This window comes from Pseudophryne corroboree, chromosome 4 (genome assembly GCF_028390025.1).
Source record: "Pseudophryne corroboree isolate aPseCor3 chromosome 4, aPseCor3.hap2, whole genome shotgun sequence".
Taxonomy (NCBI): Eukaryota; Metazoa; Chordata; class Amphibia; order Anura; family Myobatrachidae; genus Pseudophryne; species Pseudophryne corroboree.
In genome coordinates, this window is record NC_086447.1 from 532,200,840 (window position 1) to 532,207,736 (window position 6,897).

Consider the following 6,897-nt stretch of genomic DNA (forward strand, 5'->3'; position numbering starts at 1 on the left):
GGTTTGTATTGGAATCCATGAATTTTATTTTATCTCACAATTATTTTTTGTTTAATTCACAGTTTTATCTTCAAGTGCACGGTACCGCCATGGGCACGAGGTTCGCGCCGAGCTTTGCCAACTTGTATATGGGGCTCTTTGAGGAGGAATATATTTGGGGGGGCCCCTTCGGCGCGAATCTGGTGCTCTATGGTCGGTACATTGATGATCTGTTTATTATTTGGGATGGGGTTTCTAGTGTGTCTTCTTTTCTTTCATATCTTAATTCTAACACATTTGGGCTTAAATTCAGTCACTCTTGTCACCCTACCCACATTAACTTTTTGGATATTGCTCTCTCGGTTAGGGATAATAAGTTGGTCACCCAAACCTATAGAAAGGAGGTGGATTGCAGCAGCTTTTTAAATTACGGCAGTTGCCACCACCGCAAATGGAAGGACAATATACCCATGGGACAATATCTTAGGATGAAGCGTAACTGTACCGATGAATGTACATTTTATGAACAGTCCGATCTCCTTACATGTGCGTTTTTAGACCAGGGATATCCGAAGAAATTACTGGCGGATTCCCTTGAGAGGGCGTCCATCAGAGAAAGGAGTTCTCTCCTTCTTACGACTAAAAATTCAGTAGTACAGAAAACGGGTCCGGACAATAATCAGATTATGCCTTTTATAACAAAATATAATATATGTGCTGAGGATGTTAGGAAAATTATAAAGAAAAATTTTGGACTCTTGAAATTAGATAAGGTTCTTAATCCATGTTTGGGGGATTCAGCTAGGGTGGTGTTTCAGAAGGCTAAGAACCTAAAGAATCACTTGTCTCCAAGTTTCTTTCAAGATAACACACAATCAGTGGTCAAGAAAACCTGGTTAAATCAAAGTGTAGGCTGTTTTAGATGTGGTAAGATCAACTGTATCACTTGTAAATTTATAATACATAGAAGTATCTCATTTAAATCAACAACACTAGGATTGGAATTTGCAATTGAGAATTTTATTAATTGTCAGCAGACATATGTCGTCTATTTAATAAGCTGCATATGTGGAAAACAATATGTGGGGAGGACAGTTAGGAGTCTTAATACAAGGTTCTTAGAACATAGACGGAATGTCCTCAAGAAGAATCCTCACCACAGTGTGTCAAGACATGTAACCTATCAACATGATGGCAATGTAGAGTCACTGAAGGTGCAAGGTATTGAGTCTGTGGCCCCCACCTCCAGGGGAGGCGACAGGTTCAATAAATTGTGCACAAGGGAGGCATTTTGGATTTTCAACTTGGGCACTTTGGTGCCCGAAGGTTTGAATGAGAATATGGAGATTAATAATATTAGATGATATTCAAGTGCCCATAGGACCTTTTTCTTGTTTTTTCCACCTCTCCATCACTATCCTTTCCCTCCTTTTCTGTTTTTTCCTGTTTTTTATGTATTTATATATACACGATAAACAGTGATAATAATAATATTTTCATGGATTATGGAATTTCCAATCTTGTCGAGTTGTTGGTTCCCATTTGTACTTTGAAAAGTATAGTATATTTGGAACTACAGTTTGCAATAAAACCCTTTGAAGAGTTTGCAGGATGCATTTAATGTATTTTCTATTATTACACAGAATCAGAATTATGCACTCATCATAAAGTATGGGAGCACGTAACTAATAAATATATACACATAAATAATAATGAAGGAGACAACTAAAAATATTAATACAAAATATAAATAATGAAAAATATATAAAAAACATAATGTTTAAAATCAATATTATATGTGGGGATGGGTTGGAGTTGAACTCGGGACCCTGTGAATGCTAATGCGGGACATTAAACCACTGGGCTAAAGTGGATGTCATATAAGTAGAACGGAATTTTTGTAGATTTGATACTGATATATGTAGATAGTGCATGTATGCCATCACCTCTGTTCTCTGATCATTTAGATAGAAATATTTTATTGTTTATACAATAAAAGTAATTTTTAGGTTATGAATATATTGCTATATACTTAATCCACCTTTTGTTATTGTATGATTAGATTAGGATAATTTATGGGTCATTATGAGATTGAATTTTGATTTTGCACATGTGAGAGTAATTCAGGTGTGACAATCAAAGAATTGGATCATGATTGGTCCCCTGATACTTAAATAGTAGGTTGGACAGCCCCATGTTATCCTCTGACGAAACCGCACTTTTACATTGGCGGAGAAACGCGTAAGGACCGGGGCTTACTTCAGATCAGTGTCCCTCCTGTTATCAGCGGCTTACGAGCAAGCAATATCCCTTGGTGCCGTTTCCGTCTGCATGCTGGTCGACTGTGGTGACTCTCCGGTACACCTCGCCAAAGGTGTTTCCCTGCAACTGTGACTGAGATCTGCAACGGGGGCCGTCCACGGATACCTAAAGGATATACTCCTGGCTGTGAGTATAAAGTGGACATTTGCAATCATGGCCCATCAGCACAGTGGGAATGAATGAAAAGGTCTATTTGACACAGATACCGGAGTATAAGCACTTGAAATTCTTGGCCGTTCAGCTACATTAATTAACGGAGTGGGAAGCTGGTGCTATTAGATATATAAGGAGACCTATTAACAAGTACAAAACGTCTACAGCTGTTAAAAACAACAGGCAACAAAGTGTTCCTATATTAGACGGTACACCGTTCAGGACTCTTTAACTATTAATAAAATTGTACCAACTACAAATCTGGACATAAGAATAACGTCCAGGTATCCGCTGCAGCAGGGGGCATTTTTATTGATTTTTATTTATTGATTTTTTATTTATATGTGTATATGAGTTTATATTTATATTTATTTGTATTAATTAGTATATATGTGTGTTATTTTATATATATAATAAATTTGAGCTAAATAGCTATATGCGCTCTCTGATAATTAATTGTTATCTTCCGTAATACGTTTTTATGTGGATAGGTCAGTACTGTCCGGTTGAGAGCAGCATAAGTTCAATCCATATGATCCATATTGTATAAATTAGGTGGTTTTGACGCGCTGGAATTATTTGTTTCTTAAATAAAAAAATATACTGTATATTAGTCATATTTTATAATAAAATAGCTATCAAATTGAAATATGATGGGGTAGATGCACTAAACCTTAGAGAGAGCTGTAGTGAAGTAGCCAAGCCGCTTCTGTCACGTGACATGAACAATGACAGGAGATGATTGGTCAGCACTTTCTCTCTCTCCAAGGCTCAGTACATCTACCCCAGAGTATCTAAAAGGTTTAAAATGGGGGATTGATAGTCATTTTAGCAAAATATCATCTTTACAGTTATAATGCCAAACTGGTTATGCTGTAAGCAGCCTGGTAACCTTGTTGGCATGCTGGCGTCTGCATTCTGGGATCTACATCGTCACTGTCAAAATACTGACTGATGATCCCATGACAACATCCCTATCTAAAATTATCAGTAACACCTGATATGCTTTCAGCTTATGTTGTCTGTCCATCAGGCTCATCACAATATGATTCATATTGCAAGATATGGAAAGCATTTCTCTAGACCATGCCAAACAAATGCTGACATTTGTTTTACAAAGCTTTACCATCAAGGCTTTAAAGATATAACGCTATTATATAACAGAGAAATATGTAGTGATCAAGTGTTGTTTTTATCTCTTAATTACTAGTAGTATTAAGTGGTGACTAGCGCAGTGCTTCTTAATTAAATAAAGCAAATGTTCAAAACAATTGGCAAATGTTTTACATGGCTGGCATATTTAAAAATGAGCCCTTGGGGAAAATAAATAATTTGAAAATGATTGTACAATATGCACTATTATTTACTAGAATATATTAAACTATCAAGAGCAAAATAAACATTTTAATTAATACAGCTAAAATAATAATACTTAAACTACATATTAATTTTTCCAATTTGTGAGTCAAAGTGTAACACCCAGGGGTTGGCAGTTATGTCTAAGTGGCTGAAAGAGGTATCACAGGTGTTGGATGGCTATATGATAGATCTTTTCCCTGAAATGTTTCTCTCCTTACCTTGTTCTGTAGTGCCATGTTCAGAGAGGTAGGATAGATTAATACAAAACAGGAGTGAGTCAGCAATTCAACTAGGGTGTCTTTTTATTGAGCCACAATGAACTCTGGATTGAAGATGATGATTGGTTAATTGGCATTAAATTTAGATAATCACAAGTAGAATTTGGCATCAAAAAAGAATAAAAAGAAGAAAATTAGCTACAGTTCACATCCCAATGGATCATTCAAAAATGCAAAAGACAATCAATAGAATCATAGATAGTGGCAGATTAGAATCACAATTACAACCTATAATGTGGTAATGAGGAGAGCGATGAAAAACACATTTATCAATAACAATTTCCACATTTTTAGCTTTCCCTAGCCAAAGTATAATGCTCTTCACAAGCAAATAACGTTGGAGCTCTGTAGAATTCTGTAATGCCACAGTGTTGCAATGGGGGAAGTGGCACACTGATAAATAAAGAATCCTGGGCTGTAGATAATGGCAATGTATCTCAGTTCTATTCAAAGGGGGTGTAGCTAGTGAAGGGATGGTAGTGTCTCTTGACAAATATAACAATTGACAATAAAGGTCTTTTGGTTAAACAAACTAAGCCTCTTTCAATTAAAGCAATTAACTTTCACTTGCTCAAATAACTCAGTCCTTCCCAGGTTAAATATATGACATACACTTGCACAATAACTCAGTCCTTAATGTTTCAACAGTGTTAACACAGGGAAAATGGTTGTCTTTACTGGCCCCTTATCAGGGAGTAGCTTGCAAAAATGGCGCTATGCTGTCCGCACCCTCTTAACACTATGCAGCAGGTGACAATGGATACTTGGGCTGGGTGTCAGGTCTGCCCATGACTTAGGTCAATCAGTCTGAATGTGCTCACTCAGATCCTTAGAGCAAAGGTATTCACTTGCTGGACCAACTTTAACAGTTCCTCACTGTAACAAATGGCTGTGGCATCCGTGCCTTTTATTAGGCCTGGCACTGTCCAGTCTCAGGCCACAACATCTCACACTTGCTCACCCGGCACTTCCTGGCAGCACCCCGCTGCTTCCACTCTGCAGCGCTGCTCTCACCGCCCAACATCACTCCACGGTTGGTACCTGTTATCTCCTCAACGGGATTTCGAGTGTCTTGTTACGCAGTTTTAAAATGTGTGATTAAAAGGCCAAACAGCACATCATAGTGCATACTTCAAAACTGTCTCTCCTAAAAATAAATTTCCAATTTTTACAAATGGGAACCAACTTTCATTACGGTCCAACATTTAAAGTGCACTCTTGTGGCTGTAAAAATCTTATACGCTTACACTTATGTGTAAACAGGCACTTGCAGATCTTTAAGTACCAGCATGCAAACATTCATTAGCTGTCAGTACATGCTGGCACTTATGGTGCACAAGAGGATGCACTATATTTAAACAATGGTACCCAACATCCATGTGACCAGAATGGAAGGTAACCATTTTTTTGGGCCTTCTCAGATGGCCAGACCTGATGTTAAACAAAATGGGCTTTTACAGATTTGTGACATATTTTGTTTGTCTATTTACAGGTTCTAACAAACTATCACTGTGTGTATCAATGTTATGAGAAGCATGGACAGGATCAGTAATTGGAGGGTATGTTGATCCTTGTAGTGCCATATTGGAGAATCTTGGGTCTCCAGGTAAGCTAGCTCCCAATTCAGAAATATATAAACATATGACCTAAAGTCACCTTGGCGTGTGTATGCAAACGCATGTAACTGAGATCTCTGCATTTTCTATTATTATGTACTGTAAGATGGATATCTCTTTTGCTGGTGTATTTGCAGTGTGCTGGGGGAATATTATGAGTTTTTTCTTGCCTAAATTTGGAAAATACAAAGCTAAGCATACTTTATGTGGAACATTATTTACACACCAAAAAGCATATACCTGACAATACCATCCAATAATTATGTTTTCTTTGGTAACTACAAAGTTTAAATATAAATACACCTGAGAGTTTAAATATACATGGTTCCCCACATTTGACTAAAACATTGTTTGTTTTATAGTCTTATCCACATAAACCAGCGGAATCTCTGCTAACAGGATATTTTGTATCTAATCCTTTTTTCTTTTTTTTCTGGGACTCTCATTGGTGATCCAGCAAACCCCTTTCTTACGGCAGTTCTCCAACTGGTAGGTTTATTGATGCTGCTTAGCACCAACAGCAGATCCCACCTTTACTTGCTGTATCAGGGTCAACTGATCTCCTAATATTTTCATGAACTCTCATCAATGATTCTGGTGAAAACACAACAAGGGCTCCAGTGACCTACTATCATACCATACTGCACATGCCCAATCCCGTCTGATCTTGGTAGCCATACAGTATAGGGCCGAGCCAGTACCAGGGGGGAGACCACCAGGGAAGACCCGGTATAGTAGGTTGGAGCATTGGGGACACTCCGGTCTAACGTTGACAGCAGATTCATCTTTCTATCTTCTATACACACTGCCAGTCTCTGGCAACTCACCTTGACACCAATGTACTTCCACCCTAAGATCAGGATATTAGCCATGAACTGCTGATAAGTTTATATCGTTAGTGTGAATAGAGGGTCCATGAGATCTGTGCACAGGTATAATTGAGTTGATATGCACTCTAATCATTTGTGACTGGGCATTTAAGAAAGAAGAAATAACCAGGCTTTTGATTTCAATAATCCCTGAAGGGCATAGGTGCGCTGCTATAAATCCAATTTAGGACTATTAACGTGATACTAATATTCCCGCTTTCTCTGACGCATATATTTTCATAATGATATTTATCAGTCAATTTTATAACCTTCGTCTTTTGGGGACTTTATTTTAAACTATGCAAATAAAAGGTACATTTT

At 37.6% G+C, this 6,897-nt stretch overlaps 1 pseudogene; it reads left to right on the forward strand.

The window, feature by feature from the left end:
• Positions 1 to 6,330: 6,330 nt before the first annotated feature.
• On the forward strand, positions 6,331 to 6,448 carry LOC134911996 (5S ribosomal RNA; annotated as a pseudogene).
• Positions 6,449 to 6,897: the final 449 nt, after the last annotated feature.